This window comes from Lissotriton helveticus, chromosome 3_1 (genome assembly GCF_964261635.1).
Source record: "Lissotriton helveticus chromosome 3_1, aLisHel1.1, whole genome shotgun sequence".
NCBI lineage: Eukaryota > Metazoa > Chordata > Amphibia > Caudata > Salamandridae > Lissotriton > Lissotriton helveticus.
The window spans coordinates 460,748,477-460,776,409 of record NC_136061.1 but is presented as its reverse complement, the minus strand read 5'-3'; the positions used below and the strand labels follow the sequence as shown (position 1 = coordinate 460,776,409).

At 49.5% G+C, this 27,933-nt stretch overlaps 1 protein-coding gene across 5 annotated transcripts in view; it reads right to left on the bottom strand.

Moving 5' to 3' along the window:
- PIKFYVE (phosphoinositide kinase, FYVE-type zinc finger containing) overlaps positions 1–27,933 on the bottom strand; it is a 2,266,845-nt gene that overhangs the window by 1,103,056 nt on the left and 1,135,856 nt on the right. The window lies entirely within an intron of this gene.

Below are 27,933 nucleotides of genomic sequence, written 5' to 3'. Positions count from 1 at the left end.
TAGAGGGCGTGTTAAGCCAGCTGTTTTACCATCACATTACCCCTTGAACTCCAAGTGAAAGGACACCACACAAGTTGTTATGAAAAATAAATGTATATTTATTTATAACAAGACTACCCTGAACTCTTTATGAGTCAGGGAGCTAAGCACACAACAAAACTCTTACGAAAATACTTTAAGTCGCACAATTTACACAAATGCCCGAGGGGCACGAAAAACCATATACACAGTAAGTGGAATGCGAACTTGCTAGCAGGTAAGTAGTACTTTTCTAGACTCAGGAATCGCTAGGCCTACAATTCTAAACAGTGGGATTAGATGCAGGAGGCCTGTGGACGTCGTGTGCAGAGTGGGAACTCTCACGCGTAAGGCGGGAAAAAGTCTATGGAGGCTAGCAGTTGCAAAGTTACTGTTCTCGGGCGAACCCGACTAGGTGGGTCGAAAACAAGAGTGGATCCGAACACTTAGGGTGTTGGACTATGCTGGAGCACCGGGGTACTCAGGTTACCTAGCCCAGGGGCTGCGGCTGCATAGGGTTGAAGTTGCGTCGGAAACCCTCGTTGAAGATCCAGGAGCCTGAAGAAAGAAGTTGCTGGCAGGCGGCCAGTGAAGATGTTCGTGGTGATCCAAGCCTGGATCAGGGAAGAAGAAACCTGTAAGCAGAGGGGACCAAGTTCTGAATCACTAGCCAGTGATTTGAGTGGGCACCAGGATGGCACCGGACGAAGTCACCTCAGCCAGGTGAGTGGGCGCTGCTGGGCTCTGGAGTCTCTCGGACCAGGAGGCGTTGTCGGCGACCAGGATGGAGGTGCGAGCTGTCCCACGAAGGTACTTGCTGTCGACGTCGCTGGATCCAGGATTGGGGCAACAAGTCTTGGCAAATGCAAGGCCCACGCGGTGGACCTAAAATGGCGTCTTGAGTGGACCAGGAGGGTCCAGGGTGCTCCTCTTTTGGAGGGGACCACGGGCTAGTCTGGAGCAACCAGACCAGCAGTGGTTGTCGTCGTGGAGCGTCGTGAGAGGGCCACTAGCCAACGGGCAAGCGACCTGGACAACGCGGTGAGCAGCAAAGAGCAGAAGGGCCCCACGCAGATCTCGTGGATGCAGGGGGGGCTGAACTTCGGTGCTGGAGCTGCTCAGGGTCGGGGCTTCTCTTACCCCAAAGCACTCGGTCGAGGGTCACTCGGTGGTCGTGCTGGACAAGCGTCGTGCAGTTCTGAAGATGGCCGGTCCCTCGAGGTCTCGTCACACCCACGGATCACAGCTGGGCTGATGATGTAGGTTGAGGTCAGAGGTGCCAGGGAAGCCGGTTCTCGTCGTGCTGGAGCAGTCTTGATCCGAAGGAGAGACTGGCAACAAACCGCGATGCTTGGTTGGTGCCTGCTGCTGCAGGGTGACTACTCCTTAGTAACAAGGGAGAATCTTGGGAAGAAGTCTTGAGTTCCTTTCGTGGAAAGTAGTTTCAGGATTCAAAGATGATCTGATTTGGAAGGGGGCCAGGTCCTACCTTTATCCTGCAAAAAGGGGCTGGCACGCGACTAAGTCCTGCCCTATGGGTGGGACTAGGAGGGGGGTGGTTACACCCCTCTCCTTTGGCAGGCTTTCCCCAGGCCAGGGGCTGGAGTGCCCCTGGAACTGGTTTCAGCCGGCCTATGCACAGTGAGCACCGGGGTGCCACTTGCAGTCACCTTCCTCTAAAGCCCTGCCTACCTAGGATACACAAAATCCTGTCTGGGACGGTGCTGGCACCGCCCCTGGCAGGAAACCCTTTGTCCTTGCCTCCTGGGCTGGGAGGACTCCCAGCAGCAGGAGGGCAGACTTGTGTCTCGGTGGCAGCATCCATTTTGTGGAGCTAAGGCTCTGTCTGACTTTAACCGGGGTTACAGGTTACATACATGTCGTGTCCCTGTAGAAGGGTGGAATGCTAACCCCGTCGGCAGAATTGGCGAGGGGTTAGTATTCCAATTCGTATGACACCTTACTCGACATGTTTTGATAAAGCGATACCAGAGTTGGCATATAACCGCGAGGATTATAATGCACTTAAGAGTATATGGTATGCGATATCATGGAAACGGCTAAGGGATGGATCCCGAAAGCCGCAGACAGGCTCAGCTCATGCCAGAGCACCATCTCACACGATTCCAAGCACTCTGCCTTCAGGATTGTTAAGGCCTGCCATAGGAGTGACTGATAGGAGATCTGTGTGTCCATATAGGTTTAGATATAGGAATACTATATCTATAGCAGAGGGTGAGTACACCACTCTGCCCCAGCTGTCAAGCAGCCAGTTGTGTCTGATTTAGTTAGTCAGCCCAGGGGTGGCATAATACATGCTGCAGCCCCTGGGAGACTTCTGGGTGCACCTCAGCCCTGGGTACAGGGACTTGAGAGGGCCCAGTGCCAATTCAGTACCTGGGTACAATTTGGAGTAGAGAGAACAGCTAGGCTGTGGGTCTGATTAGCAGGCCCACAGCCAGGGAAAGTCGTAAACCAGTGAAGCAAAAAGCAAAAATCTGGGTGATCATAGGATTGCAGACCCTACTCTCCTACAGTAACCATGTCCGCGACCGCTTTGAGACTGGTTTTGCGGCCTGGGGCTGGCTGGACGTGTGGGGGCGCCCCATCCTTGGCCACGAAAGGGGCGAAAAGTCGTAGTTTGCTGGCGCTGGCCCAGGCCCAAGGACTTGGTCGTAGCCCTGGAGTCTTTAAAACGTTCTAGTGCACTATCCGCTTTGTCGCCAAAGAGGCGACGGCCATCGAAGGGCATGTCCATGAGCGTGGCCTGGACATCCCCGAGAAGTTGGCAGACCACAGCCAGGTGTGCCGAAGAACCGCCACCGTCGTGGAAATCGCTCCGCCCAGCGAGTCTGTGGTGTCAAGTCCACATCTAATCGAGTACCGTGCGGCATCTCGCCCCTCTGCCAGGGCTTGGGCGAGCCGTGTCCGGGCCTCCACCGGACACTGTGGCAGCACTCTCGTAACCGTATCCCACAGAAAGTGGGTGTAACAGCCCAAAAGGAGGTTAGTCCTCACGGCCGCGACAGGGAGCTCAAGAGCCAAGACCTTGGCAGCCCTGTTCAACACCACGCTATAAGTAGCCCCCTCCTCCGTAGCCACGGAGGGAGGAGAAATGAATCCAGTGTCAGACGAAGTGTCTAGACCACTGGCCCCCCCCAGCTCATCTGCCCAGTCCTGGCTTAACTAGCAATGCTGTGCCAGAGGGTCCTCAGACCCCTCCCTGTCCTCCTCGTCATCCATCTCCTGCAAACCAGGCAAAAATGATGGAGCCGGGTCATAGGTGAATTGGTCACCCATTGGCGTCGGAGACGGCGCCGAGCGGAGCTGCCCCAGCGTCGCACCCGGACCAGGGCTGAATCTGGGGCCGGTGTTGTTCGAAGACGGCACAGGGAGCGACACCCTCGGGGTCAGCGCCAGCGGAGGAGTCGTGAGGTCTACTGGCGACGGCGCCGAAGCACCCGACGGCGCCGGGGCCAGAGACCCCAGCCCGCAAGGGCTCCCAGTCGGACCCGCGGGGCCCGAAGGCGCCTCGACAGGTGCTGACGTAGGGAAGTGTCCTCATGGCCACGAGGAAGTCACGTATCTCCTCTGGCATCGCGTGCAGCCCAGGGACCGGCGGGTGAGGAGCTGGACGCGGAGCCGCGCAGGCGGTGCGCCCGAATCCCCGGCCGCAATGCGCAAGCGTCGGGGGGAGTCGGAAGAGTGATGACGCCTCTTCGACTTCTTTTTCGAATGCCTCGACTTATCGGAGGACTTGGAGCCCGAAGAGTGGTAGTGACTCGATGAGCGGCGATGACTGCAGCTCTGCGACCGGTCCCTCGACTTCCTCCTCGACCGGGACCTCAAGCGGCACGGAGCAGACTGCCGGAGCTCGAGCAGCTTACGGGACCGCTCCCGTCTAGCCTTCGAGGTCAAGGCTCCGCAGTCGGGGCACGACTTGCCATCGTGGTCGGCCCCGAGGCAGTAAAGGCACCGATGGTGGTGGTCGGTCACCAACAACAGGCGGTGACAGACGTCGCAAAGTTTAAAACCAGGCATCCCTAACGGCACCGTGAGTCAAAATTAACTCAAAAAGGGATCAGAAAAGTTAGTAAAAAAATGACTACAGTACTGCTCTTCCCGGATCTGCCCTTGCTGGCGTGGAAAAAAGAACTGACGCCAGCGCGCAAGGGCGGTGTCTAAGTACTCCGACGACGTCATCCCGGCGATCACGACGACAGACGCGGAAACGCAGACGACGCCTACTGGCGCGCAACGGTACTGCTGACAAAAACATTCCGGTTCCAATCTGACGCCAGGGGATATTCTAAGGTAAGGAATCTAACACTAAAGTGTTTATTTTAGATGCAGTAATCCAATCGCGATAGGATCATAGCCACTGCCATGGACTTGCGAGCAATGGCAGGCAGATTAAGACATTTTATGTGAGTTTTTATCCAATAAAAACAAGTTCCTTCAACCGACAGAGCCTGCTGGTGAAAAGAAAGAGAGGTATCAAAACGTACTCCTACATTTTTTGCAGTGTCCACCGTATTAGGGGGAGGGGCTGTGTCTGTTGGCCACCACATTTTGGGTGGGAAGATGTTACATTTTCCCAACAGCAGAATCTCGGTCTTTTGGCTATTACATTTTCGGTGGTTGGTCTTCATCCATTCGAAGACAGCCAAAAGACAATGTTGGAAGTTTTTTTCGGCTGCTGTGGATTCCTTGTCCAGGGTAAGAATGAGCTGTGTATCGTCAGCGTAAGATACAGTCTCAATGTGAAAAGAGGATATTAGCTCTAGTAGGGGCTCCATAGAAATGTTGAAAAGTGTAGGGCTCAAAACCGAGCCCTGAGGCACACCAGAGTGCAGCTGCTTCTCTGTTGAAGTAAAGTTGCAGAGTGTAACTGATTGTCTTCTGTTTCCCAAAAATGATGTTAGCCAAGCCAGTGTCCTCTGTGAAATCCCTACTCTACCTAACTGTTTACCCAAGGTGGCATGGGAGACAGTATCGAATGTGGCTGAGAGGTCCAAAAGAATCAGCACTGCCATCTGTCCCTGATCCAATGCGAATTTTAGCGTCTCCGCAGTGTGTAGCAACGCTGATTCTGTTGAAAACCCAGCCCTGAAACCTGATTACCTGGGGTGTAGCACATTGTTTAATAACAGGAAGTCATTTAATTGCTTATTTACAAGTTTCTCCGTTATCTTGCTTAAGCATGGCAATAAAGAAATTGGTCTAAGATTAGTCAGAATGGTAGGGTCCGCGATATGTTTCTTATGAAGAGGTTTAACCGATACAACTTTCCAACTGTCTGGTACTACTGCCTGTCTAAATGAAGTGTTAATAATATGATTAATCATGGTTATTAACAGTATCAATCAGCGCATGTAGAACTTTGGGGGGGCAGGTATCGCCAGGAGAGCCTGATTTACATGTCAAGATGGCCTGTCTGGACTGTTCAAGACTGATCTCATTAAAGTGATTCAACAACGGTCTGTTTTCTGGATTATAATTTCACTCTTCAGTAGTATCTATTGTGAAGTCCTTTTTAAGATCACTGATTTTGTTATCGAAATATTCCGCTATCTGATCACATAGTGATGGGGGAATTTCCTGGTTAAAAATCTTAGGATGGGTGAAAGATTGAACAATGTCAAAAATAATTTTTTGATCAAACGGTGCCTGCTTAATAGGATTAGTATAATAAACTTTCTTTTCGTATTTGATCATCCCATGATATTCTTTCAGTGCTGTTCTGAAGATAGTGAGATCATTATTGTTATATTGCACCCTCCATTTACGCTCAAGATTCCTGCATTTGCCTTGTAGCTCTTTAAGCTGAGGGGTGAACCAAGGGGCGGAGGTTTTCCCCCGAGAGGCTCTAGTACATGTGACCACCGGGGCCATTTTGTTGGCTTACACGGTCAGCCAGTCATTGAAGATGCCTGTATCGATAACCGGATCTCCTGTTAGTGTGGGTTTACTTAATACTGCCACCATATCAAGATTAGGATTTGATAACATTTTGTTCCATTTCCTATTAGTAGTTTTACAAAGTTGCTCGGGATTTTGTTTGGCTGCATGAGAAGTACTATCTTCAATTTTAAAAGGGATGTACCTATGGTCAGACCATGTAAGTGTGGTAGGGGCAACCACTGTAAGTTTAGTAAAGTTCGTACAGATCCCGTAAAGGGTATGTCCAGCCTCATGTGTAGGGTTAGTTATCAACTGCTTTAATCCTAGCGTTTCTATGGATTCCAAAAATATTTTAGAGGTTGGAGCATTATCTGTTTCGAAGTAGAGGTTAAAATCCCCTGGTATAGTAAAGTTCGGGTATCTGACAATCAGGGCACTGAGACTATCAGCAAGGGTATATACAAAGTCAGAGCTTGCCCCTAGGGGCCGGTAGACCAGAGATCCTGCAAAAACCACTGAGCTGGATAATTGGAAGCAAAATCCCAGACTTTCAGCTCCCTTAATCTCCGGGGTATCACATGTTAAGCATTATCATTCCCAGCATCATCCTTCTCTATACCCACGCTCGGACCACCCCAGTTATTATAGACAGTTACCCCCACGTCGTTGAGCCCCTTCTCCTGCCGATGGCAATCTAGAGTTGATACTTCGGAAATATTAGGAAAAGGGGGCGTACTGGTTACTTTTGGGGACTCTGACTCCCGACCTAAATGGATGACGACATTCATTGGCTCTTCTACTTTTTGAGGCTGATTAATGGGAGTGGACTCTTTCAGAGAATTAGACTTGCATTTCATAATGCGCTGGGTACTTGTCTTTTTGCCTTTCTTGCGTTTTGTCCTATAACAACCAGGAGGGGCCCCTGTCACAGGAGAAACACCTTCTTGGTGAGCCCTTGATAAATTAGCACTAGGAGGGACATCTTCCACAACTACAACCTAAAGGGTAAGGGGAGTCCTTTTTTAAAAATCGAAAGAATATTAAGCTGATTCTCATTTACAATTTCAAAAAGACGGTGCTGTTTCTGGCCAGTACTGGTCGAATGTCCAAATCTTATAGTTCTCTTATGCCCACTCCTGGAGTTCTTTCTGCCCACAAAGCTCAATCCTTGGTAAATGCTTTCACAATATGAGGAGGCCAACCTAATTTTCTTTATCACATTGAAATTTCCAATACGAATTACATGTATCTGTAATCACTCTTTTGTTTTCAATTAATTTCCAGAAACTAACAGTAAGGGAGGGTAAGGAGCTAAATGACTTATGCTGAGTTTTGCAACATTATAGGGAAGCTTCTACAGCGCATTACGTGCTAGCATAAAGATATGAGGTCTTGATACATAGGCCAAAGATGATGCTAATGGGAAACAGACATTAGAAATAGAATGGACAAGGTACGGGTCAGAGGTATACGTCACATGGACAGGGGATAGCCTTAGGTTAACAACAAGAAATCTGTTATAAGATAGCGGCTACTCTTGAGTGTATTGGGATTGCCATTTTAGGACGGAGCGATAGGGTAGAGCTTCCAGATACTTGAAAGATTATGGAGGACAAATAAGCTAGGACGAACTTTCAAGATGGCAGCTATTGAATATTGTATTAGCAGTCGGGACTCGGGGTAGTCTTAGGTTTTTTTTTTTTTTTTTTTTTTCGGGGTTCAAATCTGCTTTATTGAGATAAAAGTAGTAGGATACACAGCTTGGATCGCCTACAACCCGGAGGCCGGCAGCAATGGAGAAGCAACAATACACAGCCTGGAAGCCGGCATCCCGGAGGCCCGGCGGCAAAGTATAGAGTGTCGCTGTATCACATCAGTATCCGGTGGAGCAGGCCAAGCGAGGATGAGCAGCAGTCGAACAGATTTTCTGAGCGAGAGAATAGTCTCACTATTGTTTTGTTGTCTGTGAAACAAGAACCTCGAAACATCCCAACGAGTTAACAAACTAAGAGGTGTCGCATGACTGTGTTGCGTTAGAGTATGGTAATGGTGCATCGCGGCCATCCTGGCAGGTGGCGCTGCGCGGGGAGATTAACTGTCCTAGTCTCGATTTCTAGTGTGAATGGAAGTTCGCGGGGTGTAATCTCAGGATCAGCAGGGTATGAAGGACATAGTGTACCAGAGGCGGGACCGTCCGTCTATGTGGCAAGGAGGACGCTTGGGCACAGAAAGGGGTAAGGAGGCAGCGCTGTTTATCCAGGGTGATAGGCAATGTCTAGAAATGTGTCATTGTAGCTGGGGAGTGTCGGGTTCATCGCTTGACTGCGCATCGTCTGGTGAGCGTTTAAGCAAATAGTGTACCAGTGGGTCCCAGATGTTCCCAGGCCGGCAAGAGAGAGGCAACAGCTCAGCAAAGGTGGTGTGCTGGTCTTGGCAGTATGTCAAGTCAGTTAGCCAATCCTTGAACTTGGGAGCTCTGCCCCTGCTCCAGCGGCAAGCAACACGTCTCTTGGCCAGGAGCAATGCTATGTCAATGAATTTTCTGCATTCCCTAGATAATTGCTTGGTATATCCAAGGATAGCTACCAGAGGGTCCGCAGGAACCTCCTCATCTACCATTTCCGCGACGGCTTCGATGACCTGTCGCCAGTAGTCAGCAACCTGGGGGCAGGACCATGCCAGGTGGAGAAAATCAGCATGTTCAGCACGGCATCGTTCGCAGCGATCATTATCGGCCAGTCCAAACCTGAATTTCCGGACCGGCGTGTAATACATCCTCTGAAGGAATTTATAGTGTATTATTTTCAATCTGCAGCTGGCCGAGATGCGGGAAGTTAATACGCAGCAGTATTTCCATTGGTCATCCGAGACATCTGTTCCCAGTTCCGCCGACCAGTGCAATCGGGCAGCAGAAGCCTGTAAAGGAGCAGCTCCGCGAACCTGGCGGTAGAGCCCAGAGACCAAATGGGTCCCATCCTGTGACTCTAAAAGATAGTGTAGTGGCGGCAGGGTCGCAGGCTCATCAGGATAGTCAGGTAGTATGTCACGCATCCCAGCACGCAGTCGGATATAGTAAAATAGGTCAAGGGGCGAATGGTTATGCGTTCCAAAAAATTGATCGGCTGATTTGAAAAGTCTGTCGTGGAACAGGTCTCCCCAGCAGGCAATAAGAAGCTTGCCACAAAGCTGCCGAAACCCTACTTCCGATAGCAAGGCCAGACGTGGATGATAAGTAAGGGGAAGTTTGGGGGAGTAGGGCAGCGTGCAGAGCAGTCGCCGAGCAATGCGGCGCCATGCATCCAGCGTGCAAGAAACCGAGGTATTCGAAGTGGTGATGGAAGTCTCGGGACAGTGCAGCAGGCCATTCAGCGGGAGGGGGTGTACTATCCAGTCCTCCACCGCTATGTGTGGCATGAATGGAGTAGGGGCCATCCAATGATAGGTGTAATGCGCCTGCGCGCATAAATAGTATGTTTCGAAATCGGGGACATCAAACCCCCCTTGGTCGTAGGGTAGGGTCAATGTCGACCACTTCAAACGGGGAGACTTACCGCCCCAAAAAAGTCTGCGCAGCTCCGTGCGAAGTGTCTTGAAGAAAAAGGCACCAGGGTAGTAGGGAATATTGAGGAAAAGGTACAGGAATCGGGGCAATAATATCATTTTTATAAGGGAAGCTCTACCAGCCATGGAGAGAGGCAACGTGATCCACCTATCAACAGAGGCAGCAAGTTTGGTCATGGCTACGCCATAATTGGAGCGGAGTGTCTCGTCCTTGGTGCGCGCGATACGAATCCCAAGATATCTGAGATCATCACGGCACCACACCAATGGGTAATCTAGGGGGAAGTCGTGCACAGCATCAGTGAGAGGAAAAAATTGCGATTTAGACCAATTGATGTGAACGCCCGACTGACCTCCGAAAAGGACAAACTCACGAAGCAGGGGATTAAGGTGTTGATCCGGGTATTTGACGTACAGCGTTATGTCATCCGCATAGAGGGATACATCGATTTGCCGCTGCAGACACTGTACCGCTCCTGCTCGGTGTAATTGGCGCAGACGGCAAGCCAAAGGTTCCACTGCAATAGCGAATAATAGAGGCGAGAGCGGACATCCCTGACGGGTGCCTCTCGTAAGGTTGATGGGTGGCGACAATTTTCCATTTATCAGCACTTTTGCCGTGGGATCTGTGTATAGGAGGCGCACCCAGGCCAAGAACATTGTAGGGAAACCCATGCTGGCCAAGACCGAGAAGAGGTAGGGCCATTCGACAGAGTCAAACGCCTTGGAGGCGTCCAGGAACACAGCTGCCACAGGGATATCAGGGTGGACTGTGCGGAGCAGGGAGAAAAGGGTGCGGAGATTATGAGATGTAGACCTGCCCGCCACAAATCCAGACTGATCAGGTAGGACAAGCCTGGTCATGAGTAGTGAAAGTCGTGTGGCCAGGACCTTAGCAAACTAGCAATGCTGTGCCAGAGGGTCCTCAGACCCCTCCCTGTCCTCCTCGTCATCCATCTCCTGCAAACCAGGCAAAAATGATGGAGCCGGGTCATAGGTGAATTGGTCACCCATTGGCGTCGGAGACGGCGCCGAGCGGAGCTGCCCCAGCGTCGCACCCGGACCAGGGCTGAATCTGGGGCCGGTGTTGTTCGAAGACGGCACAGGGAGCGACACCCTCGGGGTCAGCGCCAGCGGAGGAGTCGTGAGGTCTACTGGCGACGGCGCCGAAGCACCCGACGGCGCCGGGGCCAGAGACCCCAGCCCGCAAGGGCTCCCAGTCGGACCCGCGGGGCCCGAAGGCGCCTCGACAGGTGCTGACGTAGGGAAGTGTCCTCATGGCCACGAGGAAGTCACGTATCTCCTCTGGCATCGCGTGCAGCCCAGGGACCGGCGGGTGAGGAGCTGGACGCGGAGCCGCGCAGGCGGTGCGCCCGAATCCCCGGCCGCAATGCGCAAGCGTCGGGGGGAGTCGGAAGAGTGATGACGCCTCTTCGACTTCTTTTTCGAATGCCTCGACTTATCGGAGGACTTGGAGCCCGAAGAGTGGTAGTGACTCGATGAGCGGCGATGACTGCAGCTCTGCGACCGGTCCCTCGACTTCCTCCTCGACCGGGACCTCAAGCGGCACGGAGCAGACTGCCGGAGCTCGAGCAGCTTACGGGACCGCTCCCGTCTAGCCTTCGAGGTCAAGGCTCCGCAGTCGGGGCACGACTTGCCATCGTGGTCGGCCCCGAGGCAGTAAAGGCACCGATGGTGGTGGTCGGTCACCAACAACAGGCGGTGACAGACGTCGCAAAGTTTAAAACCAGGCATCCCTAACGGCACCGTGAGTCAAAATTAACTCAAAAAGGGATCAGAAAAGTTAGTAAAAAAATGACTACAGTACTGCTCTTCCCGGATCTGCCCTTGCTGGCGTGGAAAAAAGAACTGACGCCAGCGCGCAAGGGCGGTGTCTAAGTACTCCGACGACGTCATCCCGGCGATCACGACGACAGACGCGGAAACGCAGACGACGCCTACTGGCGCGCAACGGTACTGCTGACAAAAACATTCCGGTTCCAATCTGACGCCAGGGGATATTCTAAGGTAAGGAATCTAACACTAAAGTGTTTATTTTAGATGCAGTAATCCAATCGCGATAGGATCATAGCCACTGCCATGGACTTGCGAGCAATGGCAGGCAGATTAAGACATTTTATGTGAGTTTTTATCCAATAAAAACAAGTTCCTTCAACCGACAGAGCCTGCTGGTGAAAAGAAAGAGAGGTATCAAAACGTACTCCTACATTTTTTGCAGTGTCCACCGTATTAGGGGGAGGGGCTGTGTCTGTTGGCCACCACATTTTGGGTGGGAAGATGTTACATTTTCCCAACAGCAGAATCTCGGTCTTTTGGCTATTACATTTTCGGTGGTTGGTCTTCATCCATTCGAAGACAGCCAAAAGACAATGTTGGAAGTTTTTTTCGGCTGCTGTGGATTCCTTGTCCAGGGTAAGAATGAGCTGTGTATCGTCAGCGTAAGATACAGTCTCAATGTGAAAAGAGGATATTAGCTCTAGTAGGGGCTCCATAGAAATGTTGAAACGTGTAGGGCTCAAAACCGAGCCCTGAGGCACACCAGAGTGCAGCTGCTTCTCTGTTGAAGTAAAGTTGCAGAGTGTAACTGATTGTCTTCTGTTTCCCAAAAATGATGTTAGCCAAGCCAGTGTCCTCTGTGAAATCCCTACTCTACCTAACTGTTTACCCAAGGTGGCATGGGAGACAGTATCGAATGTGGCTGAGAGGTCCAAAAGAATCAGCACTGCCATCTGTCCCTGATCCAATGCGAATTTTAGCGTCTCCGCAGTGTGTAGCAACGCTGATTCTGTTGAAAACCCAGCCCTGAAACCTGATTACCTGGGGTGTAGCACATTGTTTAATAACAGGAAGTCATTTAATTGCTTATTTACAAGTTTCTCCGTTATCTTGCTTAAGCATGGCAATAAAGAAATTGGTCTAAGATTAGTCAGAATGGTAGGGTCCGCGATATGTTTCTTATGAAGAGGTTTAACCGATACAACTTTCCAACTGTCTGGTACTACTGCCTGTCTAAATGAAGTGTTAATAATATGATTAATCATGGTTATTAACAGTATCAATCAGCGCATGTAGAACTTTGGGGGGGCAGGTATCGCCAGGAGAGCCTGATTTACATGTCAAGATGGCCTGTCTGGACTGTTCAAGACTGATCTCATTAAAGTGATTCAACAACGGTCTGTTTTCTGGATTATAATTTCACTCTTCAGTAGTATCTATTGTGAAGTCCTTTTTAAGATCACTGATTTTGTTATCGAAATATTCCGCTATCTGATCACATAGTGATGGGGGAATTTCCTGGTTAAAAATCTTAGGATGGGTGAAAGATTGAACAATGTCAAAAATAATTTTTTGATCAAACGGTGCCTGCTTAATAGGATTAGTATAATAAACTTTCTTTTCGTATTTGATCATCCCATGATATTCTTTCAGTGCTGTTCTGAAGATAGTGAGATCATTATTGTTATATTGCACCCTCCATTTACGCTCAAGATTCCTGCATTTGCCTTGTAGCTCTTTAAGCTGAGGGGTGAACCAAGGGGCGGAGGTTTTCCCCCCGAGAGGCTCTAGTACATGTGACCACCGGGGCCATTTTGTTGGCTTACACGGTCAGCCAGTCATTGAAGATGCCTGTATCGATAACCGGATCTCCTGTTAGTGTGGGTTTACTTAATACTGCCACCATATCAAGATTAGGATTTGATAACATTTTGTTCCATTTCCTATTAGTAGTTTTACAAAGTTGCTCGGGATTTTGTTTGGCTGCATGAGAAGTACTATCTTCAATTTTAAAAGGGATGTACCTATGGTCAGACCATGTAAGTGTGGTAGGGGCAACCACTGTAAGTTTAGTAAAGTTCGTACAGATCCCGTAAAGGGTATGTCCAGCCTCATGTGTAGGGTTAGTTATCAACTGCTTTAATCCTAGCGTTTCTATGGATTCCAAAAATATTTTAGAGGTTGGAGCATTATCTGTTTCGAAGTAGAGGTTAAAATCCCCTGGTATAGTAAAGTTCGGGTATCTGACAATCAGGGCACTGAGACTATCAGCAAGGGTATATACAAAGTCAGAGCTTGCCCCTAGGGGCCGGTAGACCAGAGATCCTGCAAAAACCACTGAGCTGGATAATTGGAAGCAAAATCCCAGACTTTCAGCTCCCTTAATCTCCGGGGTATCACATGTTAAGCATTATCATTCCCAGCATCATCCTTCTCTATACCCACGCTCGGACCACCCCAGTTATTATAGACAGTTACCCCCACGTCGTTGAGCCCCTTCTCCTGCCGATGGCAATCTAGAGTTGATACTTCGGAAATATTAGGAAAAGGGGGCGTACTGGTTACTTTTGGGGACTCTGACTCCCGACCTAAATGGATGACGACATTCATTGGCTCTTCTACTTTTTGAGGCTGATTAATGGGAGTGGACTCTTTCAGAGAATTAGACTTGCATTTCATAATGCGCTGGGTACTTGTCTTTTTGCCTTTCTTGCGTTTTGTCCTATAACAACCAGGAGGGGCCCCTGTCACAGGAGAAACACCTTCTTGGTGAGCCCTTGATAAATTAGCACTAGGAGGGACATCTTCCACAACTACAACCTAAAGGGTAAGGGGAGTCCTTTTTTAAAAATCGAAAGAATATTAAGCTGATTCTCATTTACAATTTCAAAAAGACGGTGCTGTTTCTGGCCAGTACTGGTCGAATGTCCAAATCTTATAGTTCTCTTATGCCCACTCCTGGAGTTCTTTCTGCCCACAAAGCTCAATCCTTGGTAAATGCTTTCACAATATGAGGAGGCCAACCTAATTTTCTTTATCACATTGAAATTTCCAATACGAATTACATGTATCTGTAATCACTCTTTTGTTTTCAATTAATTTCCAGAAACTAACAGTAAGGGAGGGTAAGGAGCTAAATGACTTATGCTGAGTTTTGCAACATTATAGGGAAGCTTCTACAGCGCATTACGTGCTAGCATAAAGATATGAGGTCTTGATACATAGGCCAAAGATGATGCTAATGGGAAACAGACATTAGAAATAGAATGGACAAGGTACGGGTCAGAGGTATACGTCACATGGACAGGGGATAGCCTTAGGTTAACAACAAGAAATCTGTTATAAGATAGCGGCTACTCTTGAGTGTATTGGGATTGCCATTTTAGGACGGAGCGATAGGGTAGAGCTTCCAGATACTTGAAAGATTATGGAGGACAAATAAGCTAGGACGAACTTTCAAGATGGCAGCTATTGAATATTGTATTAGCAGTCGGGACTCGGGGTAGTCTTAGGTTTTTTTTTTTTTTTTTTTTTTTTTTTTTCGGGGTTCAAATCTGCTTTATTGAGATAAAAGTAGTAGGATACACAGCTTGGATCGCCTACAACCCGGAGGCCGGCAGCAATGGAGAAGCAACAATACACAGCCTGGAAGCCGGCATCCCGGAGGCCCGGCGGCAAAGTATAGAGTGTCGCTGTATCACATCAGTATCCGGTGGAGCAGGCCAAGCGAGGATGAGCAGCAGTCGAACAGATTTTCTGAGCGAGAGAATAGTCTCACTATTGTTTTGTTGTCTGTGAAACAAGAACCTCGAAACATCCCAACGAGTTAACAAACTAAGAGGTGTCGCATGACTGTGTTGCGTTAGAGTATGGTAATGGTGCATCGCGGCCATCCTGGCAGGTGGCGCTGCGCGGGGAGATTAACTGTCCTAGTCTCGATTTCTAGTGTGAATGGAAGTTCGCGGGGTGTAATCTCAGGATCAGCAGGGTATGAAGGACATAGTGTACCAGAGGCGGGACCGTCCGTCTATGTGGCAAGGAGGACGCTTGGGCACAGAAAGGGGTAAGGAGGCAGCGCTGTTTATCCAGGGTGATAGGCAATGTCTAGAAATGTGTCATTGTAGCTGGGGAGTGTCGGGTTCATCGCTTGACTGCGCATCGTCTGGTGAGCGTTTAAGCAAATAGTGTACCAGTGGGTCCCAGATGTTCCCAGGCCGGCAAGAGAGAGGCAACAGCTCAGCAAAGGTGGTGTGCTGGTCTTGGCAGTATGTCAAGTCAGTTAGCCAATCCTTGAACTTGGGAGCTCTGCCCCTGCTCCAGCGGCAAGCAACACGTCTCTTGGCCAGGAGCAATGCTATGTCAATGAATTTTCTGCATTCCCTAGATAATTGCTTGGTATATCCAAGGATAGCTACCAGAGGGTCCGCAGGAACCTCCTCATCTACCATTTCCGCGACGGCTTCGATGACCTGTCGCCAGTAGTCAGCAACCTGGGGGCAGGACCATGCCAGGTGGAGAAAATCAGCATGTTCAGCACGGCATCGTTCGCAGCGATCATTATCGGCCAGTCCAAACCTGAATTTCCGGACCGGCGTGTAATACATCCTCTGAAGGAATTTATAGTGTATTATTTTCAATCTGCAGCTGGCCGAGATGCGGGAAGTTAATACGCAGCAGTATTTCCATTGGTCATCCGAGACATCTGTTCCCAGTTCCGCCGACCAGTGCAATCGGGCAGCAGAAGCCTGTAAAGGAGCAGCTCCGCGAACCTGGCGGTAGAGCCCAGAGACCAAATGGGTCCCATCCTGTGACTCTAAAAGATAGTGTAGTGGCGGCAGGGTCGCAGGCTCATCAGGATAGTCAGGTAGTATGTCACGCATCCCAGCACGCAGTCGGATATAGTAAAATAGGTCAAGGGGCGAATGGTTATGCGTTCCAAAAAATTGATCGGCTGATTTGAAAAGTCTGTCGTGGAACAGGTCTCCCCAGCAGGCAATAAGAAGCTTGCCACAAAGCTGCCGAAACCCTACTTCCGATAGCAAGGCCAGACGTGGATGATAAGTAAGGGGAAGTTTGGGGGAGTAGGGCAGCGTGCAGAGCAGTCGCCGAGCAATGCGGCGCCATGCATCCAGCGTGCAAGAAACCGAGGTATTCGAAGTGGTGATGGAAGTCTCGGGACAGTGCAGCAGGCCATTCAGCGGGAGGGGGTGTACTATCCAGTCCTCCACCGCTATGTGTGGCATGAATGGAGTAGGGGCCATCCAATGATAGGTGTAATGCGCCTGCGCGCATAAATAGTATGTTTCGAAATCGGGGACATCAAACCCCCCTTGGTCGTAGGGTAGGGTCAATGTCGACCACTTCAAACGGGGAGACTTACCGCCCCAAAAAAGTCTGCGCAGCTCCGTGCGAAGTGTCTTGAAGAAAAAGGCACCAGGGTAGTAGGGAATATTGAGGAAAAGGTACAGGAATCGGGGCAATAATATCATTTTTATAAGGGAAGCTCTACCAGCCATGGAGAGAGGCAACGTGATCCACCTATCAACAGAGGCAGCAAGTTTGGTCATGGCTACGCCATAATTGGAGCGGAGTGTCTCGTCCTTGGTGCGCGCGATACGAATCCCAAGATATCTGAGATCATCACGGCACCACACCAATGGGTAATCTAGGGGGAAGTCGTGCACAGCATCAGTGAGAGGAAAAAATTGCGATTTAGACCAATTGATGTGAACGCCCGACTGACCTCCGAAAAGGACAAACTCACGAAGCAGGGGATTAAGGTGTTGATCCGGGTATTTGACGTACAGCGTTATGTCATCCGCATAGAGGGATACATCGATTTGCCGCTGCAGACACTGTACCGCTCCTGCTCGGTGTAATTGGCGCAGACGGCAAGCCAAAGGTTCCACTGCAATAGCGAATAATAGAGGCGAGAGCGGACATCCCTGACGGGTGCCTCTCGTAAGGTTGATGGGTGGCGACAATTTTCCATTTATCAGCACTTTTGCCGTGGGATCTGTGTATAGGAGGCGCACCCAGGCCAAGAACATTGTAGGGAAACCCATGCTGGCCAAGACCGAGAAGAGGTAGGGCCATTCGACAGAGTCAAACGCCTTGGAGGCGTCCAGGAACACAGCTGCCACAGGGATATCAGGGTGAACTGTGCGGAGCAGGGAGAAAAGGGTGCGGAGATTATGAGATGTAGACCTGCCCGCCACAAATCCAGACTGATCAGGTAGGACAAGCCTGGTCATGAGTAGTGAAAGTCGTGTGGCCAGGACCTTAGCAAGGATCTTGACATCACAATTCAGAAGGGAGAGTGGGCGGTAAGAGTCGCAGGAAGTGGGATCCTTATCCGGTTTCAGAAGCGAAGTGATAACCACCTCCCGCATAGAGCAGGGCAGTATCCCATCAGCCAACGATTCGGCAAACACCTCACTCAGCACGGGAGCCATGATTTCAATATAGGCCTTGTAGAATTCAGCCGGGATGCCATCGAGCCCCGGGGCTTTACCGTTCTTGAGGGACATGATGGCTTCGCGGATCTCATTGAGCTCGAAGGGCGCAGCAAGGAATTCCCTATCTCCATCACTAAGCCAGCAAAGGGCCACTTCGCGCAAATATTCGGCATATGGAGCGTCCTCCTCCGCCGTGGATGTATATAGTGTCGAGTAGTGTGTCGTGAAGGTAGTAAGGATCGCATCTGTTTCTCTAATGGCGGCGCCAGTTGCATCCGTAAGCTCTAAGACAGTGTTGTGTGCGCGTGGCGTGCGTGTAAGTGAAGCCAGCACCTTCCCAGGTCTCTCCCCTTCGCAGTATCTCCGGGCCACCCAGTGTTTACCCCGATATTTCGCTTCCCTGGCAGCCTCTTCCTCATATTTGGACAGCGTGTCCCTAAAGGTCACCTGCAGGCGTGGATCATCATCTACCGCCATTTGGAGCTCCAAAGCACGCAGCTCTGTCTCTAGTGTGGTGATGGTGCGCAGGATAGCACGTAGGACCCCGTGACATTTGGAAATGCAGAACCCCCTAATAGTGACCTTGAAGGCCTCCCATATGTGCTCTACCGACTCCACTGAGCCCTTGTTTCTAGGGAAGAAGTCTCTAATTTCTTCACCCAGCTCTGTGCGAAAGAGCTCGTCAAGGAGCACGTCGGGGCTTAGCCTCCACTGTGGTCTCGGACTGTCCCAACCGGGGGTTCTGAACTGCAACTTCACAGGGCTGTGATCTGAAAAAGTTCTGGGCAAGTGGTCAACCCCTATCAGCTCCTTAGTGATGTCTCGGGTAACCAAGAAATAGTCCAGGCGCGCCCATGTCCCGGTGTGAGGTGTGAAGTGCGTGCCCTCCCGCCCGAGGGGATACAGGTGTCGCCAGGCATCAAACAGACCACCCTCCTCCACCACTCCCTCCAAAATCTCCCTGGCTCGGGGCTTGTAGGAGCTAACACCATCCGCCCTGTCAAGGGGGGGCACCAGCGCCAGATTAAAATCACCACCCCAGATGACATGACGTGCCCCTATGGAAACAATCCTACCCCATAGTGTGGAAAAAAAGGCAGGTGAGTCAACATTCGGTGCATACATAGAGACAAATAAATAGATGTCATGTCCTACCCTGCCCCACAGCAAGACATACCGCCCCTCCCTGTCCACCTCTTCCCCAAAGCGATGGAAAGGCACGCCACGGGCAATGAGAATCGCCACGCCCCTCGCATATGTCGAATAGGAGGAGAAGGCACGGGTACCTGCCCATTTGAGTCCAAAGGAGTTGTCCCTGCGTATGGGCATGTGCGTCTCCTGCAGCATGGCAACTTGTACATGATGTCTATTCAAGTAAGCAATAACATTTCTGCATTTTTTAGCATTGTTCAACCCCCGGACATTCCACGATAGACATGTCAGTCGCGCAGCAGCGTTCACAGCAGCCATGGACATAGCGACAGCATAGACGAGCCCAAGAGGGCCAAACAAAGGATCCACCGCCACCCCCAAAGGACCGAGTCATACACCAGGCGAAGTAATATATACACAGCGCATTCAATGCTAACCTCACAAAAACTAGCCCCCCCCACCCACCCCAGCATCCCAAACATGCCAGTAGCCTTGGATCCCCTCAACGTGAACCCCCCCTTCACCCTCCCCCCCAACTTCAGAGAGGCAAACAGCCAAACAAACAATAAGTCAGTGGGGAACACCCAATAGGGGTACATCAGAAAGTACGCGCTGCCACTATCCGGCCCATAGCTCCAAACTGTACCGTCCCTGGTGGAGTCTAGGGCCAAGAGAGTGGTCCTTGGTATACGTTACCACTGGGGTGCAATGTCCAGATGATCGCCGCTCACGCATCTCCCCAATTCTCAAGTGGTGAGTCAGTGCCAGCTAGTGATCCGGTATGGTGCAAATGTGAGGCAGAGTATATAAGATCCGTTAGTCTGCATGGTGCTCAGGAGGCAGGTCATCATTCTCTTGTTCGTCTGCAGGGGCCTGGCCATCTCTGCGTGCTCTTCGGACCGTCTTGAGGAAATCCTCAGCTTTCTGCGGGTTGGTGAAAAAGCGTTGCATGCCCTGGTGGGTGACTCTAAGCTTCGCTGGGTACAAGAGGGCGTAGTCTATCTGGGCCTCCCGCAGTTTTTTCTTCACTGGGAGGAATTTGCGCCGCTCGTCCTGGACCATCGGGGTGAAATCAGGATAAATGGAGAATGTAATGCCCTCAAACCTCAGTGATCCTTGTGTCCGGGCAGCCCTGAGGGCCGTGTCGCGGTCCCGATAATTCAAGAGACGAGCAATGATAGGTCTCGGTGGCAGGCCTGGTTGGGGCATAGGCGCCAAGGATCGGTGGGCCCTCTCCACAATGAATTGGGATGAGAAAGCATCATCTCCGATCGATCCCTTGAGCAGTTTCTCCACATAGAGCTCCATCCTGCCCGTAGCAGTGGATTCCGGCACATTCGTAATGCGGATGTTATTCCGGCGGCTTCGCGCCTCCAAGTCCTCGTTCTTTGCCGCTATGATGCGGAGGAGATTGTCCATTCTCGCTAGTTGCGTCGTATGGGACGCGGCGGCATCAGTGTTGTCGGAGATTCTCTGTTCCGCAGATGTAAGGCGCTCCTCATGGCGATCTACCTTATGGACCAGGGCGTCCAGCCTAGCCGTGACGCCGTCCACCTTCTCTACGACGGTGGCGAAGCCTTGACGCATCTCCTGTATCAGGTTGGTAAGGTCCGCAGCAGGAGCGATGGGTGGGGCAGGCTGTGGTGGCGGTACGCTGGGCCCCGGATTCATCTGCGCCGACGTGCTGCTCTTGCGTGTGTTATCGAAGCTCAGCTTAGGCTGGCGAGTCTCAGGCCGTCCCATGGTTGTGACCGGAGGCAGGTGAGAGGCCAAAAAGGAAGAAATAGGGCGACAGAGCACTGTGGGCAGGAGACAGCCAGGAGTAGGTAATAGGGTCCCAGGCTCAGTGTACTGTAGTATACCGCAATGCAGCCGGCGCCACCAGTAGCGCTAAATGGTCGCCAACCGCCCAGCGGTAGTGGTTGCTGGTCCAGTCCTGGGCACCCGGTTGCAGTAGCAGGCACTCGCCGTGTGATAGCCAGGTAGTGCAGAGGCCAGAGCAGCGCCCCCCCCGATGGGCTGTAGGGTCAAAGCCAGGGAGGCAGACCAGTGTCAGGAGTAGCGCCGCACACAGACTAGTGCCTCTTAGTATGGCAGCTGTGTGATACGTGTACAGCCCCCAGCGCTCGAAATAGTCTATAACCCAGCAATGCGGGATAGTGTGAGGGGGACTCCGCTCGATGGGGCAACCCCTACACCCGATCCAGGAGTTCAGGCGGGCATCGCCGCGCAGGTGCGGGGCTGTGGCGCCAGGGGAGACAGGCACGGCAATCAGGTAGCGCCGCGTTTGCAGGCGTCGCAGCAGGAGCAGTCCGCCGTCCACGGCAGTTTGGCGACGGCCGGGGGGAGACCCAAGGAGAGCAGGCAGCAGTCTCCTACCTTCACCGTCTTCTCCGCACGCCGTCTCAGCAGGATCGGGCAGGCGAGGGTCCGTTGCGGCCCGGGAGCCTCGTGGCAGGCACCGGGGTCGCGTAGTTGTGGCAGCCGAGCGTCCGCCACAGGCAGCTCCAGAGCAGGCACCGGGCAGGTTTCAGAAGCCCGTAGCTACGGCTCTGGGGATCGCAGCCACTCCAGACTTGACAAGATTGTAGATAGCACCCCCCGGTTGCGGAACCCGGTCTCCTGGGGGCACCGCGGCACCCCGTGGCGAAGGATCACGGCAGGATAAGTGACCAAGGAGCGGGAGCTGCAGGTCTAGGCAGCCATTCCGCAAGCGCGCCCTCTAGCGCCCCCGGGGTAGTCTTAGGTTAACAACAGAAACCCGTTAAAGATGGTGGCCACTCTTAAGTTTATCAAGAAGAGTTAACCCCATGGGGAGGGACAAAGACCAGAAGGAGGAATATGGGGTCTGAAGGGATGCTGGTATATTTTTATAACATGTTGGAGAAATGATTCAGGATATTAGAGAAGGGGAATTCTAGTTCTGCCAGGAATATAGGTTTACTCTGTTGTAGGGGTTGGAAGTTAATCAGGGGATGGTTTGCTAACACTGCGTCAAGCAGGTTTGAAATAAACAAGGAGAAATATATCTTAATAAACAAGAGGAAGAGATGGAATGGCTATAGTATTGACAACAGGAGCCCAGACATTTAACCATGGAAGGAATGGAAAAGATGAATTTTGATAACAGTGACCGAGGCTCGCAAGTCCAGGGCCTCCTGACTACAGGAGCAGTAATAGATGGTTTATGCCTTTTCTGTCTCAACTTGGGGCTTGATGACCACAACTGAGGAGCAGTGTAATGCCTCCATCTTTACACTTTGAGGCTTAAGACTGACCTTTGGCACAACCGATGCTCCAGGAGTCGACTTCGTCTGTGGCCCGAGACAGGCATGTGTTGCAAAGCTGCCTTGAGAAATTCATCCGCCTCTGACACCTGAGCCCTAAAGATGGCCTTCAGACTTCCGTCTCTTTGGCCTACCAGAATGCCACAGGGTCCAGCTTCTTTTACCATGCCTGGTATATCTTTTGGCTCCAAAGAAGACAGGTTCCCATCCCCATGCCTCAAAAAGGCCCAGGGAGCCCACACCCAGGGCACGCATTTTTAGGTGTTGCTTGCATGCACAGCACTTGCACTGTGCTTGTGGAAGCTCTTATATTTAATGTATCTTAATAGGGGGCTCTTATCAGTTCCAATTGCAAAATTACTGTATTCATTCACTTTTGTGTGGAACTTTTGTTTTGTTAACTTCCCCTGGCTGCACGCATTTACGATACTTCTACCCAAGCTGTTCACACTGTTTAAGCTCCACTCACTGTCAAGATAAGATCTAGTCCCATGGAAAAGGCAGACAGATTCTAACAGTATGCTGGAATGCTTGTTTTTTATTGCTCAGTAGTGTAAAGCAGATGTTTTAGGCTTAAAACGTTTGTGGCATTTTCTATTCATGCCTCTCTAACTTTCTTTGCCCTTTGCAGGCATTATCAGATTCATTTTTTCCATCTTAATCTATTTGCTCATTATGATCAAATTCCAAATGTTTCAATAAACATTTCACTTTAAAAATAAAGTTAATATACAAGAGCCATGCTATATTTTACTACTTAACAGGCGACCACAAGTGCAGTTACTTTGCAGACAACAGTTATGATTTGAATGGTGCAGCAGGTGCACTAGCATTGGCCCAAAAGTTGTCAGAACTCCTCTGAACACATATTGTTACAGTTTACTACTAAACAGGCAGACACAATTGTAGTCACATTGCTGTTAAAAGGGACTTGATTTGAATGGTGCAGCAGGTGCAGTTGCACCGGGCAAAAAGCTCTAAGGACCTCACTAAACCCAGATTATGGCTACAATTTTTAACTAAACATGCAGTTACCTTGCAGGCAATATGGTCATGATTTTAATGGTGCAGGAGGTGCAGTAACAACAGGATCAAAAGCTCTAGGCATCCACACTAAACACCTAAAAGTGCTATATTTTACTACTAAACAGGCAGTCACAAGTGTAGTTACCTCGCAGACAACCATGTCATGGTTTGAATGGTCCCACGAACAACAAGTTTTAACGTTTGTTTTGTACTTGGGAAAGATTAATTGCTAAATCTTACTACTAAACAAGACACTCACAAGTGTATTTATCTAACAGGCAATAAGGTCATGATTTTAAGAGTGTAGCAAGTGCAGTAGCACCAGGACCAACGCTCTAGGCACCCCCACTAAACACCTAAATGTGCTATATTTTACTACTAAACAGGCAGTCACAAGTGCAGTTACCTTGCAGACAACAGCATCAAGGTTTGAATGGTCACATTTAACTAGTTTTAACAAGATTATGAGAACCATGAAAACAAGCAAGCATTGCAAAGCTGATGGTCTTACTTTGGTGGTCAGACTTTTGGATTTCTCTAGGAGTCTCTTCTTTTCACATGTTTTTTGTAAAACTTTATTGTTGAGGTAACTACCGGACCCTCACCATTATAAAAAACATTGGCAAAAAGCAAAAATATTTTTGGGTCTCAGAAAGCACACATGTCCACAGTAGTTCCTGGCAAGATCAAAACTACTTTGTGTGCCAATATGCTCCTGTGAAACAGCAGAATGCTGCCACTCATAGTGAAGCCAGCGGAGTGACAGAGAAAGACAGAATTTGAATAAAAACAAAAGGTCTTGGTTAATGCCAGACCTAATTGGGGCACAGAACTTAAAGAAAGTCGCAAAAGTTCACCCATAGTATACGTCCTCGCGTTAGGACAGGTTTACAGCTTTCAGGAATTCCCAAACATTTACAGAACTAGGCCACAAAATGCTGCTCCTACAAAATATTTGTGAACTGCATTTTAGCATAAGTAATATGTACGTGTAGATTTTAATCTTGCGAAAATTTGGCATTTACAAGTTCACTTTCCCTCCAACCACCTTTTTTCGAACCAGGGAGAATGTGTACATCTGTCCTTGTTAGGAGTACATTTCCAACCTTTCTCAATATGGGAAAGGATTAGAGAAGAGCTGGTGAAAACCCCAAAACATGTAATTTAGTAGGGTTGCACAGACAAGCAGTATGTAGATCTGCGGAAAGGTGGCAAAAATAAGCACTGCTAGTATTTCAACCCTACTACAGTACCAGGCCCGACATAATTAAAGAAGCTAATAATAGCTCATATATAATGAGATTGCTGCCATAATCTTCCCAGCAGACAGTAAGATTGGCTGGTCGGAGCAAAGTAACTGTGGCCCATCATAGTCAGGCGAGATGGAATGAGCGTGCATTTTCGGTGCCAGTTGCTAGGCTATATTACACTCCCCCTTTACACATCGCTAGCTTTACTTTTAACTCTGTATTTTGCAAGAATGTGAAGACTTGGCTTTTCTCACAACTATAATTGCTTTTGTTGGTCACCCAAGTATGCTCCGGCCAGTTATAACACTGTGTCGCCTGAGGTTCAATGCGCTTAAAAATTTTAATTACTAAGAACAAATTAACTTGTCACCGTATTATATGGCACCAAAGGGACAAGTGGATTATTGTACAGGACAAGTATATTTATGCAGCAACCTGTCCCATAGCTAAGTAGATGTTTTACTAAACTCCACACCCCTTCTGTTGCAGCTAACCATTTAGTTTTTTACCAGATTGCAGTATTTTAGCAGTCACAGGATGCAGCAAGCTTTTGCAAGCTGTGTGTTTTACCTAACATGAGCTCCACATGGCTCATTAGCAACAGCTTTGGACACAAACCATATCTGGAATACAAAAGTGACTTAATACTTGGCGTTCCCCCGATTACATATAGTAGGGTTCGAATTTACTATCTTTTCAAGCTTTGTAACAGAAAAAGCTCTTTGAAAATAGTTTTTGGGGAAGCAGTAGCGGTCTTGTTTTGTCGCAGTTTAAATAGGGTTCAAGAAACCTGGTCAATCGTTTCTTCTATATGAAGTACACTTTTACATCAGATCTGACAAACGGTCTGTTAGAAATGTTAGAAATTGGGTTTCTGGTTGGCAGGTAAGCAACCTTTCCAAGCAGGAAGTAAGGGTAAGTCACAAAACTCTCTACATTAACCTGTGTTCGTTCCCGGTAGCTTGGCCAAGAGTATTTGTGAAACACTTCAAACAGTAAAACAGTGAAAACACCACACAAAAAGATGCCACACCCGGTTAGAAAAATAGAGGTTAGTTTATTGAACAAAATAAGAACAAAATGACAAAAATCCAATGAGTACAACCAGAGTTATTTAAACAGTAAACTGAAATATTGTGCTTACAAGCATAAAGCGTCAACCGGGGCTAACGGTTCGCACTAGATCCTGTCAAATACAGAAGTTCAGGCTGACTGCGATGGAGTGCAGGTCGAATACAGGGACAGGGACCAGCCTCGGGCCGCTGTAAAGTACATTGCTTGCGGTGTGGAAGAAGCAAGGAGAGAAAGAAGCGAGGAGCAGAAGAGGTGATGTGCCGTCGTCGTCTATCAATAGGATGGAGGCGATGCAAGCAACGTCAGAGAGAGAGGCGATGCGCCATTGCCGATGCTATGCATTCAATCTTCACAGCAGCGGCAATGCGTCGATGAAGATGCACCAGTTCCAAGTGGCGCAACGGCGTTGTCGCCTGGATTTTTTCTAGAGCAGCACTTTATACCCAATTCCAAGTAACCAGGATTGGACTGGCAACACGTGGCAGGGCAAGACTCACAGATGGCAGAGTTCAGGTGCTGTAGCAGGGTGGTTGGAAGTCTTTGATGTCCCTGAGACTTCAGAACAGGAGGCAACCTGGCAAGTCCTCAGAGTCACACTCCTGGTTCTGAGTTCAAGTGATGTGGTTTCAATCCTTCTCAACCAGGCAAGGAAGGCATCAGAACGGCAGAGCGGGAGTCCAGCAGAGCAGTAGTCCAGTAAAGTGGCAGTCCTTTAGCAGCATGGCAGTCCTTCCTCCTGCCAGAGTAACCACACGTCCAGAAGTATACTGAAGTGGTGGTGCCTGAAGGTCCAGTACTTATACCCAGTTGGGCCTCTTGGGGGATACTAAAAGAGAGGCATTTGAAGTGCACTGAGGCCTGGCTCCAGACTCACTACAGGACCCTATGCAGCCCTTTGTGAGGGAACATGATGCAGCCTATTCAGGTGTACATGAGGCATACCAACTCCTCCCTCCTATCCTGCCCAGAATAGAATAGCCCATCCGGATGTCAAGGGCCCATTAAGTCACCACCAGCTGAATCACGAAGAGCATTACCAGAATATAGAGAAAGATCCAAAAACAGATTCCTTTCATTTTCTGAAACCTCCTCCTCTGAATCAATGGGAGACTCAGAACATGGTGAGGGTTCATCAAATAGAAATCAACAAAGGCAGAACACTTTTTTATAGAAGGGCCAATAAAAGACCAAGGTGCGCTTCAAAACACAGCCATGGGAAATGAGGACCAGACGACAATTCTACAAATCTTAGCCCCATCCCAGATTGTGAATCTATCCAACAAAAGATTGACTACAGATGAAATCCTGGTCCTTGAGTTAGGCTTAAAATTTGTACCCAAACAGAAACCAGACTTGACTCGACTAAAAATTGAGGCCGTGGAATAGTTTTTGAAAAATGCGACTGAAAGCTTTTTTTCCATAAAAAGGAGACTACATCCCCTTAAGAAGTGTTTGGCTTGGCAAATAAGTTGAAGTTTGTCCCTCTGGCCCACACTATCCCAACACACATAACAGCTTTTGAGCAAGTAGTGCTATCTTCAATCCAACAACTTGAGAATAAACAGTCCTTTAAACAGAGTAACATAGCAGCGCAGCAAAGTTCGGCCTTGGAAGATCTCAAACAAGACAACTCAATTGTAATCTCACCTCTTCTCACAGGACACCAGCGGCTCCAGGGCTCGGGCTCCAGGTGGGCAGTGGGGGAATAGCGGGACAGCCCTCAACAAGCCCTCCTCAAGCACTGTGAGTACCTCGCTACACAGAAGCCACTTAATCTTCCACTATTTGATCTTCCAGCACTTTAAAAAAAAAAAAAAGGTCCTGTAACGACCGGGGATTCGTTTACCTTGCGATCTGTTCATTCCACGAACTCATGCACATTGGTTTTCAAACTTGCGCCTACATCTATGGCCTCAAGGGCTTCATCGATACATGGTTATAACCTCCCAAAAGCCACCAAAAGCCACTAAAGGTACTAAAATTCTCGAAATATCAGCCTTAGGATCTTTAGGCCAGCTAATGACTCTAAGGACGCTAAACAGACCCTAAAACAGTCCCTAAAAACAGGGGTATAAGGGAGCAGGGCACACTAGCATAGTTAGCACCAAGCTACTAATCCTTGAATTATCGCACACTTCCCACTGCAGATTTTCACTTCGCAGATTGCATACCGAACTCAGAACCCCGAGTGTCCGGTACTTCCTGAACTCATTCCTCCCGTCGGACTCTCTATACGATCACTCTTCATTGCACTCTACCCTCCTTGACTTCACAAGAGTGGCATGCTGCAAGACCCAACCTGCCACAAGTACACTAAATTTCAAACTGACTCACAACCACTTATCTTTTAAGCACCGGAACGTCTGGTGAAAGGCTGTATTAAAGGACTGTAAGCGTCACAGGTTT